The sequence below is a fragment of the Leuresthes tenuis genome, unplaced genomic scaffold (assembly GCF_036924035.1).
Source record: "Leuresthes tenuis unplaced genomic scaffold, fLeuTen1.0.hap1 SCAF_18, whole genome shotgun sequence".
In the NCBI taxonomy this organism is placed as follows: Eukaryota; Metazoa; Chordata; class Actinopteri; order Atheriniformes; family Atherinopsidae; genus Leuresthes; species Leuresthes tenuis.
This window is the reverse complement of record NW_027325372.1, coordinates 4,803,071-4,818,644: the sequence shown is the minus strand read 5'-3', so window position 1 is coordinate 4,818,644 and position 15,574 is coordinate 4,803,071. Positions and strand designations below refer to the sequence as shown.

Sequence of the window (15,574 nt, the reverse complement as noted above, 5' to 3'; positions counted from 1 at the left end):
TCCCGGTACAGCATGCCGCTGCTTACAGTTACTATAAATATTAATGAGCGTACCATCAGTCACCCCTGTTAGTGAAAAAGATTGCTAACAAGAGATGGACCAGAGATGGAGTAGCCTAGAAAAACACATACAGTGGCCCTGCCTCTTTTAAATAGAATACCTATAACACATCTTTGGTGATTTAACGTTGCCCTTTATCAGAAACATTCTCATCGAAATGTGAGACAGGTCAAGGAATTAAAGCTCCTTTAATAATTATCTGAAGCCTGGAACTGGAGACCAAAGAGTGGGACACACTTTTTATCGTGCTTCCATTTCTCTCCTGCAGTTGTCTTCAGTTGGTGTTTGTTCATGTATGTGTCTTTACTTTGTCCTGAGTATGTATGATCAGGCTGAGATCAGGGAGTTTTCCCTGCTGTGTTTATATCTGTGCACACATCATAAATCATCCCAGTCCTCCCAGTTATCCCAGGCCAGCATGCCACATCAGGTCCCAACACGTTTTATTGTTTATGTTCTATTGTTTGGATCATGAGACTTTCTTTGTTTCCTACTTTTGGCACACTTTCGATAGTTCTTTAACTGGTCTGTCTTTTAAAAAAGGTTTATTTCCAGTCTAACCTGACTCTTCTCTTTCTGAGACGTATCTTGTAATTGGTTTTGTGAGTGATTTGTAATCTGCTCACATGAAGTTTTCAATTCATGGCAGATTTGACGGTCAGAAGCATCTTTATTTATGTTGAAAATTAGCCGGAAGTAACAGAGAAACACAGTAACTAAAAGCTATTACCAACATAATCAATCGTTTACTACCCAAAGAATAAAAGTACACCCAAGTTGAATAAATCAGAAGCAAATTAAAATAAAAAAATCCAATAGTTTTAACCAGTTCTTAGAATTAAATAAACATAACTTCAGATTTTGAATGATTCTATGGGTTAGACTAACAGGTTGACAAACATGATCATTTATAATTTTACCAAGCGTAGCGGCTATTCCACAACTGAACATCTGTAAAAGAAAAGAATCAAGGTGCTGCAATGGTCCAGTCCGGACCTCAACCTGATTTGAACGTGCACAAATGAATGCTACAGACCTCAGTGAACTGAAGCCAAAGCTCAACGTCATACAGGGAACGATTACTTCAAGGTACAGCTGCTAAAGGTGGTTCTACAAGCTGTTGAATCAGGAGTGGACACACGCTGCTTCTGCATTTTGTCTTAGCTTTTGTTAAATAAAGTATTATATGTCACGTGTTGCCCATCAGAGGTTCTATTCACCATATTCTAAGGACCAGATGATCATTTATGAACTGATACATAAAATCTTAGAAATAAAAGAGTGTTTTCTTACATTTTCACGTGTCTTTGGAACAGATAAATTAACATAAAGAGTACTTTAAAGCTTGCACTATTTCTATAAACACGTGAAACAGGTGATATTAACCTTTTGGAGAAAATAATGTGCAAAGCCCTACAAGTACAGTTTATGCAATGATTAATGGTTCACTCAGGCCCTGGAGCCCCCACTGTAACATGCAATCATCTATTATGGTAATTGACTTCAAAAGATTAATACCGGGCTAATAAAAGTGTGTGAATAAATAGGAACTTGAAATAAGTTTAGGTGGGCTCTTTCTCCCTTTTTTCTCCCTGCTAGGAGCTGCTCAATGCAAGCTTGATGAATTAGAGGAAAGAGGGAGGATGGAGGGTGCGGAAGCGCCAAGTGATAATGCGGTGTCATCAGTTACCTTGACAACTGCAGCCTCTACATCCAACATGTTAATTATGAATTTTTGCGAGGAAATTAGCAGAGTCTTGTTCCCTGTTCTTGGCCCAGCCTCTGTAGCTCAGGCCTCCATCGCTCACTGCAGATAACAACAACAGAAGAGAAGATATAATATGCAAATCTCTACAGCACTCTGCCTCAAGTCCTGGCTTATACTCCTCAGCAATGAAAGGTGGTCCAGTTGCAAAAATACTCAGGCAGTATCTAAAAGCAATGTTTGCTTAGATTTAACAGACAAGCTCCTCGGCATCATTTGCATGTTTTTGTTTGAACACGTAACCAGATGGATGAGTTTTATTAAATCCTGTAAACTAAAAAGACTGATTAAACCAAACCAGCGAGCTCACTGGTCAGCAGGCAGCCAACAGAGCCAAGTGTTTCATGTCCCCGCCCGGCAGTGTTTGATCCTCTCCAACACTGGGATACCAGCTGCTATAAGTCGAGGCTTAGAGCAAATAGGTTGTCCCTTACAGTGATTTCAGCACATTTGTTATACAAACTGTTCCACTGCTGTTTAATGTAGGTTCATCCAAGAGTAAGTCAGTCTTTAGACAGTCCAGTTACAGGTGGGATGAGGGCGGAAATGAACAGTTGCACCAAAATGAGGTGATGAAATTCACTTTGTCATTCAGTTTGGTTGTTACTGTTCACGTTGGCGCCGATTCCACACTGAAGCTGAGTTTCGGTACGCCAGCCTAAACTTGATTATCTAATAACTCACCCCATTTTTATGAAATTTGAAAGTTACCAACAGGAAGAAGCTTTAAAAATCCTCCCTGTGCTGAATGGATGTTAAACTGCATACAAGAGATCATAGTCCTCATTGTGCTGTGAGTTTCTCTAAGCTACAAAAACTTGTTTGTTAATATATTATATATTGCCACTACTAATGCAGTTATTAAATATTTATACTGTACCATTAACTTCAGAAAACCATTACCTGAAAAGCGTGTGACCTTATTTCACACAGTTAAATCACTGCGTCCTCTTGGAAACAATCTTCTTCCCATCTTTGTGCTCAGCTAGACTCGGTGTGCAGGTCCCATTTTCATGAGGATGAATATTTCATTTCAAAGGCTGTAGGTTTGAGTGGGAAGAACGTCTCTGACCTGACCCGGAGAAGCTTCATATCAACCGGCCGTTTCCTCACCGAAGACAAGTGCGGCGTTCTTTTAACACATCTTTACAGCAACATACACGTATTAAAGCTCACCACAAAGGAAAAACACCAGTGAATTTGATGAAGCTATAATCATGTCATAAAAGTTTAGCATGCCTGCAGTGAATTTCAAGTATCAATAGAGGAATAACTTCATTAAACTGATAGTCACCGATAATTTCTGTGCAACAGACTGAATTAAATATGACATTTGAGCGTGTGCACGTGTGCGTGTGTGCGTGTGTGTGTTCTGCATCTGCCGAGGTTTTTATTCAACAGTTATTTGCTGTCATTTGCCACCATTAATCATTTACTGCATTCATATATAATTAATGCCAGATATTCACTGGTCACTCTGGGAAATCTGTCTTCAGCTGACTGCTGACATACAAAGCTTGAAACAAACAGTGAGGTGAAACCTAAAACATCTGGTGATTATAAAGCAGTCCGCACAGTTAAGTTGGGCTGTGGTTGGAGCTGCATTTGGCTTTTTAACTGGACATCTGTACCAGTACACAGGCATGGGAGGTAAATTGATTTATTGATCGCAGTACACCCAACGCATCTATAATAGGTGGCGATATGCAGCATTTCAGCTTGTTAGAATTGGGCTTTTTACCTACTGAGCTGGACATCTTCAAAGCACACTTGACATATTTTACGGATAATAGGCACAATATTTTTTATGGTTATTCTCTGTTGGTGCTAGCTTCTTCTTCTGTGTTTTCTCTTCTTCTTTTAGTTCCTGGACAAAGCCTAAAGTCACGTGAATGTGCTCATTATCTGAGTGTGTTTGTCTGACTTTGAGATATTTCTAGAGATACTTTGAGATACTTTAGTTGGACTAAGTATATTTTAAAGGTCTGATTTTAGTCGCGCTGACAAAATAACTTAATTTATTTATCCGCTTTGATCTCTGAGGGAATAAAAAACAATGCGGGTGTGTTGAGGAAGTCCTTCGGCTCTATACTTAAAGGTGATAAATAATAAATCTGTTTACTTTAAAACATGGGTTTCTAAAGTCAGGGACTGTGGACCTTAATTTAGCTTAATCCCAACGTGTTTATGGGATGCTCATAGTTATTTAATTTGATGTTCAGTGTACATCAAACACTTTAAAAACAGGTCTGTCTGAAGGTGTTTATTAGTTACAAACCTGTGAAAAACAGTTGTTTTCAAGAGTTTCAGGTTCTTTTTTTGGCTATTTGGCTGTTTCGGTGGTCTTTTTACAGCTCAGGGTTGTTGTTTTTAATCTTTTTTTGGTTATTTTGCTTCATCTGGTGTTTCTTAGGGTTGATTTGACTGGTTATTTGAACTGTTTGAGGGGTTTTTTTGTGTTCCTGTCGGAAAAGCAGTAAATTTCCTTTAAATAATGCATCTTTTAACCAAACCTTATCCATTTGCACTACTGTATGTGATCTCCATTTGATAATCATTTCAGTAACTAATGTAATATTTCTTCACACCCATTCTCCCTGGGAAGGCCATCCTCACACTTTTAAAACCTATGATTTTAACACACCACAATTCACAGAAGCTGACAATGAAGTTTCCATCCCAGCTCATTACACATGGATGCATGGTCAGAACCCAGTATTGTCACATTTCAATGGACAGCAAGCTTATTTAGCATCATTTTTCAACAAGCAGCATAGATCTCAAGGCCCTTAATGCAGAAAAATCCTTTCAAAAAGACTTGTGGTCTCTACAATTGCTTGGATGTTCACACATGGAAAGAAATTAAAGAGAAGGAAAATATGTTGTAAAAGGCTGCATTTCCATCAAAGTAGGATGTTTTCCTGAACCTAACCAGGTGCTTTTACCTACACAAAGTCTAACAATTACAGAAAAGAACAGAATTAGCTTTTCTCTGTGTTTTTCGTACACACTAAAGACGATTATATGCACAGTTCAGTCAAGCTACAGTTTACAGCTCGACTGGGACACTTAATTTGATCAAATTAAAATTTGATGTATTTAGCCCTCAGCTGTATTAGTATACAGCTGCTGTAGTGTGAAGTACCCAGGGTCATATGAGTCTCATTGAGTGTTTTCATGCAGACTGATTGGAACCCCAACCAGATTATCTGGAGGTGTTAGTTAATTATCTATGATTTAAACTGGTATAATTGTTTTTTAGAAACACACACTTAGTTTGTCCATCCATCCATTTTCTATACCCGCCTAATGATGAACTGGAGCGTATCTCGGCTGGCATTGGGTGAGAGGTGGCAGCTAATCACACACCACCGTGCAGCCAACACTGTTTGTGTTTCATTTGTGCATCAATAAGGTTTGTTTTGGATTGTTCCTTTGAGCATTAAAATGTTAGGTTTTAACAAGGTGTAATAGCAGTAAAACACATCTCTTTTGTCCTAGATTTAGCTTATTCCTTCCTTTCTTGTTTCTTTATTCTCTGACGCACTCTGACCGTACTAAGAACGAAACAAGTAACTAAAATTAGAAGCATTATTGTAGACGTTATCTATTGATTAATACGTAGAAACAAGCAGTCTAAATAACAGCTTGTGATTGAAAAAGAATGGATTAAAATCCTCATGACTTTAGGGAATTTTGGGGTTTTATTATTAAGGAAGTCGTCAAATTTCTCTCTTAAAAACAGAACTAAGCACAGCTACTAGAAATGAGAACAGATTCTTACAAGGATCTCTGGATTAAACTCTAACAAGAGAAAGCTGGACCAAAAGAGAGAAAAAAGCTCAACAAGATCATGTGGAGGAAGACGATATCACAGAGTAGATATGATTCAGTGCGATACTTCACGAAGAAATGAATCTTTAATGATCCACTTGGGGATTCAGTACAGCTGACAGGAAGATATTGAGCGATTCTGCAGTTCTGATTAGTCAGAGGAAGGTCAAACTCCCCAGTCAGTCGACACCTGATTTGCTTTTCCTCTGGTCTCTCCAAAACCTTCACTGCCTTCTGTATTCCATCCTCTGGACAGGAAATCAGTAACTTTTCCCAGAGTGCTTCTGACTCATAATGGCTACTGTTGGCAGACATGAGATTCAAGGGAGAGATCTCATGTATAAATCACTTCCTCTGACACAAAAACCGTGAGATAAGGTTTATTAAGTCTTCGTTAAACAATAAATGGGGAAAAAAAGGTATTTTCTGGTAAAAAGATCTTTATCATCCTTAAAGGTTTGTGTCAAATGAACCATTATTTAGCTCTCAGACTTAAACAACCTTATCACACTGTGTTTTTGAGTTAAAAGAGAGTTTCCTTGTTACTAAGACCTATTCTGAAGTACATTTTCATCAGTTCATTTTGTATGCATGTTGTTACCATTTTGTGGGAAGAGTGTTGGTGAAGAATTCAAATGCAGACGAGCAGATGACAGGATGACAACAGGAGGCTGGAGGTGAACTGAACTCAGTTATTACATCAAAACAAACTGGAGATAAAACAAAAACGCTGACAAAACATGAAGAGACAAGACTGATCAGAAACAAGAACTGGAACAAGTGGTTGTGACGCCGAGGATCAGACAAGGACTGTGGAAAACCAGGGAGCTCAAACACAGAGGAGAACTGCTTAGTGAATGAAGAACAGCTGAGAAAATTAACACAGGTGAGTGATGGAGCATGAACATGAAGACCAGGGGAAACTATGAGTGACTATATGAAGAAACAACTGAGAAGACAAACCTCTAATGCAACTATAACAGACGACTGAAGACTGGACTAATTACAGACTGTAGAAACCTGGAAACAAACCTGTAACTTATGTTGATGAAGAGTCATCCAGGTCATGGTGATCACTGAGGTTTACAGGAAACTCACACACACTGACAAGTGCCTGCTACCTGCGACCAACATCATCCAATGTTATCAGAACTCTACATCAGTGGGCTAAAAGTGTACCTACCAGGGCCGAGGGAAAACAAAAGGAAAATCAGCACTCCAAGAAAGCTCTGCAAAGCCAAGGATACCCAAACTGGGCCTTTCAGACACTGATAGAGATTGCATGGTGCACAGATTAAGACGTGTGCACCATGCATAATAAGAGGGTAAAGTTGCTGTATTATGATTGTACTTCTGTTCAGCTTCGTCTAATTCTGGCTGTATATGCAGAACTGTCCATCTCCCAGTTCCTGATGTGTTGCTAAGATGCTTGTATGAGCAAAACTGTGTCTTGTAAAATGCAACATTGAGGTAACAATGGCCAACGACAGCTTACCTGGCAAGGAGGTAAAGCAGTTCCACAGACTTAAAAGTTATCTGTAAGACGTGCAGCTTATGTGCTGAGAAGAAAATTACTTAATTATTTCTGGCTCCACGTTCATTGAAGCCTTTGGGATTTTATGGCAAGATATTTAGACAATTAGTACATTTTAGATTTAAGTTTATCATTTAAATTCATGTCACCCTGACCCTACCTAATGTGCTTATTCATACCCCGCTCACATCTGGCAGTGACTCACCTCGGATATTGACCCTCCAGAACTGCAATGCAAAAACTTTACCTTGAATTTAAGGCAACATCCTGGACCAATAAGCATATTTAATAATATGAATATGTATCACTACGCCTTGTGATGGACTGGCGACCTGTCCAGGATGTACCCCGCCTCTCGCCCAGTGACAGCTGGGATAGGCTCCAGCCCCCCTCGACCCGACAGTTGGATTAGGCGGGTACAGAAAATGGGTGGAAGGATATATCAATTATTTTCCTTGTATAAAACAGAGATGATGAAAGATACCGTAGTGTTTTGTTTTTTTTGCACAAAAACATCTGAGAATCAAAACTGTTGTTGATTGTATTAAGTCTTCAAATCCTTAGTTGGTTAAATCTTGATGTAAATGAGGAATAGTGGGAAAAGGAAGTTTAAAAGAAAGCTGATAATGCGGATTAACAGTCAATTTAACATGTTCATCAATAGAACAAACTGGATCTTGCAGGAATTATTTGAGAATGATACATTTTCTATCCAGGGGGAAAAACTATGGGAAAAGCTTTTTGAAAGGTCCCTCCGTTCGTCCCATCTAGCAGCTCCTACTCCACGCCTAAGACAATCCAAACTCTTTTCATGTGTCGTCCCACGATGGTGGAATGACCGAGCGCTACCAGAACAGACTATCTTCAGGAAGCTCTTGAAAACCCAGCTCTTCAGAGAGCATCTCCTATCCCAGCACTTACCTTGTACTTCCCTACCCCCTCTATCTCTGCACTTTATCTTTCTGCACTCCCTTCTATGCCTGCACCCTATCTCTACTCTGTCACCTCTGACAGAGTCGGACTCCTGGGTTCCTTCTATGTAGTTTATTGTTAGCTTTTTGTATGGCTTGTTATATCTTGATTTGTAAGTCGCTTTGGATAAAAGCGTCTGATAAATACAGAAACATAAACATAAAAGGTGGATAACTTTGTCGGACGACTGTGGGACAGCTTGTTGCTTTCTTCTGCTGCTCTGCTCTGATGTGATGTTCTGTGATTGAGTCATAGTTTAGTTTCCCCTGCAGGCTGTTTTCATGTCACACTCCAGTCAGAGGAATAATGTAACATGAGGTGCAGACTGACTCTCGACCTGTGTCACATTTAATCCACCTCTCCCGTGTCCACCGCGACTCAAATACACTGTCTGAGGAGAACTAAGCTGAGAATCTTTCTGAAGCTGTGGTTTTTGCAGAGAGTTTGATGACATGGCTGAGAAACTTTCTGCCTCTGTCTGCCTGCTTCGCCACCTCCAACATGCATCTCTGTTGTAACACATTTGAAAGGATAAGACAGTAGAATGTAGGTCAAAGCAAAGATGGCGTCCACCTAAGCGCTAGCATGCTTTGAGGTATACATGCTCAGGAACCTGAGAGGAATAGTTTTAAGGGGGTGGAGGGTTTCCAGCATGTGTCATCTTTGTGCACAAAGTTCACAATATTCAAATGTGAAACTTGTTCAGCCTCAAAGCATAAAGAGTAAGAAAGGAAGTGTGTTTATTAGGTCATATGAAGGCAGAATACACAATGAGAGAGCATACATCTCTTCATCTCCATTCCTCTTGTTTTCCTCTCTTTTCCATCATGTTCAGGCTTTACATCACTTCCTCCGGGGCTGGAAGCAGGGAGGGGTGTATGTTTGACGCTACAGTCGTCGCAGCGCTGCTCTCAGTGGTGGACCTGCCAGACCTCAGTACAGTCAACAGACAGGGATGAGTCAAGCTGTCCTCTGGCCAGCAGAGAGTGCGTCACTCATACACATGAGCAAACACACGGATGGACACACACATGCCCTCAGACACACACTTACATGCATAACTCATGTGCAAAGGTAGAAGCGCTGCTCAAAATGTCAACTTATCCAGGACCAAAATGGTGCGTTTTCACTTCTTTCAGACCAAAAAGTTTCCTGGTTGGCTGACAAAATTCCTTCCATAGAAACGGCCTGTTTTCACAGAACTGCATGAAATGAGATAGATCGTGCATGTTGGAACACACCAAGCTTCTTTACCGCTTGTCCAGGTGGTGCTGACGATGCCACAGCTTCTAGTAAAGGGTTCAAAGAGTTCAGCATGTGAAAACAAAAGTTACAGCAACCTGCCAAGTGCAGTAACAGATGGACTTGAAACGGTGTCTCTTGAGCGCACGCAGAAGGTAATTGTTCAGCATTTATATAGTGCCTCGTAAACCTGGAGAGGTTCCACCGAGCACTTTACACTCACAGGATGTTTGCATGAAAAAAAGGAATGATAGTAATCTTTTTTTGCACCAACAAGGTGCAACCGATCTGTGAAAAGGGCTTATCAGGCAAACATGCACACACAGGTGGAGGACAACAGGGAAAGAAAAGGGCCCACATTTTACAGGAAACTGTGTTTTATCCAATTAAAAAGTAGAATTTTTCTCACTTTAAATCTGAATCGTGCACATGTGCAAGCGATTTGGTGAGGACTTTTTCTGCAGTTGCTGTTTTTCTGTATTTTCTGCTCATATGTGCCTCACAGCTGGAGGCTTTCTGCTGAAAAAGCCTCTCACAGCTGGGAATGGTTGGCTGGGAGGGACAGTCTGGAGCCCCCAGGTAGGAGGACATAATCCAACTCAGGGTCGCGATGGGCCAGCTGTCACTGGGTGAGAGGTGGGGTAAAAATCATGCCCAGCTTAAATACCGAAGGGACTGATGAGACAAGTGACAGTAGCTGAGATCAGTTAACGATAGAAAAACAAAACTAAGGCTCCAGACAATTAGAAAACAAAAGCAAGAACAACAACTAAGGCAAGCCGTAGAGGAGGGACAATTAACAAAAAAGCAAATAAAGAAAAGACAAACGCAAACAGAATAAATCTGAATTCAAATCCGAATAAAATACAAAGAATACAAACAAGAAAACAGAATAAAAAACACAAACCCTGACGCCTCACAGCAAGAGCGTTCCCGGTTTGAATCCCGGCCGGGGCCTTTCTGTGTGGAGTGTGCATGTTCTCGCTGTGTATGCGTGGGTTCTCTCCAGCTTCCCCCCACCATCCAGAAACATGCATGTCAGGTTGACTGGTAACTCTCAACTGACCCTGGGAGGGAGTGTGAGTGTGCGTGGTTGCTTGTTTTGTTTGTTTCTGTGTGGAATGGACTGGCGACCCGTCCAGGATGCTGCCTGCCTCTCGCCCAATGACAGCTGGGATAGGCTCTACCCCCCCAGCGAACGGGTATAGAAAATGGATGGATGGACATTGACAAATGCTTGCAATCACTTAGTTGCATGAAAACATGCACCAAATTAAACAGCAGCAGCACAGTATTCTTCACACACCACAGCTTGTGCCTCTCAAAAGCTGAGGACCAAAAGATTTGTGTCCAGAAAAAAAAGAAGAATTTAAAAACACATCTGCAGGCAGTGACCTGGGTTGAGTCGTGTTGTGATGTCCTATACATGCAGGCACTCATCCCAGAAACAGTGAGAATAATTTACTGCAGCTTCACTCTGGCAAAGCGCGAAAACAGGACCATATGGTGGCATATCTCCATATGTCTCGCTGCGGTTTACACGGGGTAAAACCGTGAGAGGAGTAAACAAACATCACTCCGGAACACGCACATGAAAGCAGCGAGAGTGTAAATAAGTGGGGCGGTGGTAGCCCAGAGGTGAAGGCCAGGATGTAGCAGTGTGTATGAGTGAGTGTGAGTGTGAAGGGGGTGGGAACACACATACTGCTGAGGTGCGCTTTAGCGGCAGAGTGAACTTGATGTGCCTGTGAGGGAGCTGCTCAGCATGCAGCAGAGGCTGCTGGTCTTAATGTATGTAACCGTGTGAAAAAGATACATGTGCATAATGAACGAGGACGGAGTCGACCATGAACTGCTGTCAGCTTTAGGTTTTTCATATGATCATCAGGTATAAGTAAGTGAGGTTGAGACAAAGGGTTGTGGTTGTGGTTCATGTTTGCAGCTTTAGCCCCGCAGACATCGGTGTCCTGCTTATCGTTATATTCTCTGAGCTGGTGAAGCAAACCTCAGATAATCTTTAATCTGATTAAACTATAATGATTGGGACTATCTTTAACTAAATGTAAGCAAACACTTATTGATGAGAAGTGGCTGGGGCAGCAAAAGACTGGTAAAGTTGTATAATGCTGATCTCCCAAGTTATTAAATGGCAACGGGTCAGAAACACGATCGGGTGTTAAATAGAGCGTCATAGAGTCTTTAAGAGGTGAAGGTGGAGAGGGGTTCATCTCTCTGTGAAGGGAAAATAGTTCAACAACTTGGGGATGTTAGCGTTTGCGGTGCATGACATCATATTTTTATTATTATATTATTCCGAATCCAGAGTAATCTCATTCCAAAAGGGTTCAAATCTGAAAGCCGGTACTGAATGATGGTGATCATCAGGCTCTCAGGAGGCACTGGATTAAAAAAAAGTGGAAATCACTGCAGGGCCTCAAAATGTCTGAAAACCATTCAGCGAACACGGTTTGCATCCATAAATGTAAGTTCAGCCGGAAAAGGGTGGAATGCTCTCTCCTGGTCGGGAATGAGATCCTTCCCCAAGTGGAGGAGTTCAAGTATCTCGGGGTCTTGTTCACGAGTGAGGGACGAATGGAGCGGGAGATTGACGGGCGGATCGGTGCGGCGTCTGCAGTGTTGCGGGCTCTGCACCGACCCGTCGTTGTGAAGAGGGAGCTGAGCCAGAAGGCGAAGCTCTCTACTTACTGGTCAATCTACGTTCCCATCCTCACCTATGGTCACGAGTTGTGGGTAGTGACCGAAAGAACAAGATCGCGAATACAAGCGGCCGAAATGGGTTTCCTCCGCAGGGTGTCTGGGCTCTCCCTTAGAGATAGGGTGAGAAGCTCAGTCATCCGGGAGGGGCTCGGAGTAGAACCGCTGCTCCTCCGCATTGAGAGGAGTCAGATGAGGTGGCTCGGGCATCTGGTTAGGATGCCCCCTGGGCGCCTCCCTGGGGAGGTGTTCCGGGCACGTCCCACTGGGAGGAGACCCCGGGGAAGACCCAGGACACGCTGGAGAGACTATGTCTCTCGGCTGGCCTGGGAACGCCTCGGGGTCCCCCCGGAAGAGCTGGAAGAAGTGGCCGGGGACAGAGACGTCTGGGTTTCTCTGCTCAAGCTGCTGCCCCCGCGACCCGACCCCCGGATAAGCGGCAGATGATGGATGGATGGAATGTAAGTTCAAACTACCTTGCAAAGATAAAAACACATGTAAACGAGGTCCAGCTGGTTCTCTGCAGCTGGTTCTCTGAGCCTGAGCTAATCTAAAGTCTCTATGAGATGAAAGCTGACGTTGAAATGTTTGTATATGATTTCACTTGCATGGTGTAGCACCAATTCACCAGTATCTGGGCCAGCAATGACAAATTAAATCGTGTTGTAGGCAATGTTACTGTTATTTTAGGGTTAGATATTTAGTGAAAAAAAAAATTATTTAAAGAATGAATTCGTCATTAGTCCGATTTCTGCAGGATTTGTGCAGATTAGGGGCGGAGCCTGATCAGGCCACTGAATCTGACCAGTTAAAACAGGTTTTTTCATAGAGGGGGAACCTTACCCTCCCCATTTCTGCTGTTGCATGAAAACCACTGTGTCATCTGAGGTTTTATTATTTTAATTAAGAACCAGCTTGGCTCATAGGTTTGCCCACAGGTGTGACTGCTGTGTTGTTTCTAAGCTGCTTATTCTTCTAGTAGTAAATATATATTTAACTGTATCAACAGTGTGCGAAGTTTACATTTTCATACAGCAGAACATCGCAGGTGAATGATGCCATAATACAGCAACACAAATGGGTGAATGCTGAACTTATACATTATCGTGTTGAGACAAAAAGTTAAAAGCTTGTATCTGTGAGGGTTTCTACATCCGCAGCTTTTGCTAGCCTACATACGTTTTGTCACCCTCAAAAGTACTCGAGGATCTATTGGGTCCATCTCTCACCAAACACATTCTGCTAAAATGTGTCCCGGGGTCGATTTATGCTCATAAAACTAACTTAATGGTCAAAGAAGATGAGGTGCATTGTTTGAGGAACGACTTTTAGAAAAGTCGCCATCATCCACAAATCTATGCCGACTGTTTAAATTTGTATATGACTGCCTGGACGTGCAAATCTCCTTTGTTATAAGGCTTTTTCAGCAAGACAAACCGCATTCTGCATGACTGGGAGCTAAACTGGCTGCCTGCAGTGCAGACCTGTCACCCAAAGTAAAGTGCTGAGTTACTGAAACCATAAAAAGCATAAATGGGAAACATTTCTCTTTCCAAACTGCAGCAGTTTGTCTCCTCAGCTCCCAAAAACCACAGTGTTGTTAAAAGAAGAGTAACACATTCCCCTGTTCTAGCTTCTATGAAACATGCTGCCGGCATGGAATTCAAATTGAGCAAATATCTTTTTTCTTTCAGGAAACAAAGTTACTCTCCAGGTTTTATGTTACGCTCTCTCTATGACGATATCTGACGTTTTCTGTGAGGTTTTTGGGTTTATTTCATGCACGTGTTTGGTTTCACTTGGCTTAAAGACAAATGCAAATTTTATCTTGATGATGTCATGTAATAAAAGTGTGGGATGGAGCTCATTATTAAACTCTACCCAGTGAAATCCAAAGGAAATGTTTGACTCATTTTAAGAAGTAAAAGTAATCGGTTTTCCACATTGTGTCTTAATGAGTTTCACTGATGCATAACAGAGCATAAGGAGCATTTTGATGTTGCAGCAGGTCTAAGTGGAGCAGACTATAACGACATTAGAGATGGGTATGTACTGTAAATATTTGATGAATTTATCTGTAAAACACGTTATGCCTGCGTCCATCAGGCCCACGCCACAGGGAGTTAGAGCGGAATAGAGAACAAGCGAAGAGAAGAGTGTGCTAAAGAAGCAAAATGTCTTGTCAGCGCTGAACATTTTTACTCTGAAGCTGACCAAATTGAAAAACTCTCCTCCAAGTTGTACGTAAATGTTAAAGTAAATAAGAAGTGGATGTACTTTCTGCCTCTGCTGACAGACCTCTGAGAGCAGCGACAAGCAAAGACGAAGACTACATAAATACAAAGATTCCTCCTGCTGATGGTTATACCCAAGAACAAGCAGCATGCAGACTCATTCAACCCACAACATCTTTAAATAAAAGCTTCATAAAAGCTTTATTGTCCCATACAGCACCACATAACGCGCTCACACTTAAATGGTACAATATAATGTCCTCCCGTCCCTGCATTAATGCTGATCACGAGTGAAGAGACAGGTGCTGCAGTAATGGGCTGCAGCAGCGTGTTTCGGTTTCGCTCTCGGGTCCCAGAAGTGGGTGCAGCTGCAGGATCACAGCTCCATCTGGTTTGGAAACTCCTTCTGGTTTGATTTTCACAGTTTGTTTGGTCCCAACATCAGAGGAAGAGTTGTGGGCTAAGTGTTCCCACAGCAGTAGGCGCTATAAGAAAGATGCCACAAAAGTGGTTTGTGTTGCTTTGGCAGGTTTGACAGTTTTCATTGTCATTTTAAATATATTTGGTGCCCCTTAACCCGTTTCCAGGTTCCCGCACGTTTGATTCCTCCCCATGGCTTGTTTTTTGGTCACAGGAGAGTGGAAGTAACAAGCCATTATCAAAATTAGATGTCCTTGCTTTGTAGCTGTCATTTTAAAACAACATCACTGATATACGAGAGACGTCTGCGCCACTGCACACATGCTGCTGTATTTCATTATTCTGTCAGATGAGCATTTTTTCTTGTTTGTTTTACAATGTGAGATCGGTATTTAATCTCAATGCTCACTTCAGACATTGTGGATGGCGACAAGATTTCCATAAAAGATGCACCATTGTGTCCTTGATTTGAACTCCTCTCTCTTAAAGGGGCATTTAAAGGACATTGTTCTATTTGAAGAGATTTGGTTGTGAGCTATTTCTGGGTCAAAGGCAGGAAGACAGAGGAGAGAAAAGACACGAATTAGTCAAATGAGATGAGCAGTAAATGTTTTGAATGATTGTGCATCTCCTGGTGGTCATTTAGCTGTTTTCCCAGGCTTGTTCTCAGTAAACCTGCTCAGTAATCTGTCAGTGTTTGAGGAATAAGCACCATAATAAGGGGGTTACTTATTAGAGTTTCAGTGCTCTAAATAAACTGTGGCGAAAGTTTCAGTTCGTGTGAGTGGAGTTTAAAGT

General features: G+C 41.8%; 1 protein-coding gene across 1 annotated transcript in view; it reads left to right on the top strand.

Annotated features, from left to right (window-relative positions):
* Nucleotides 1-15,574, top strand: part of LOC140274630 (DLA class I histocompatibility antigen, A9/A9 alpha chain-like) — a 424,015-nt gene that overhangs the window by 157,856 nt on the left and 250,585 nt on the right. The window lies entirely within an intron of this gene.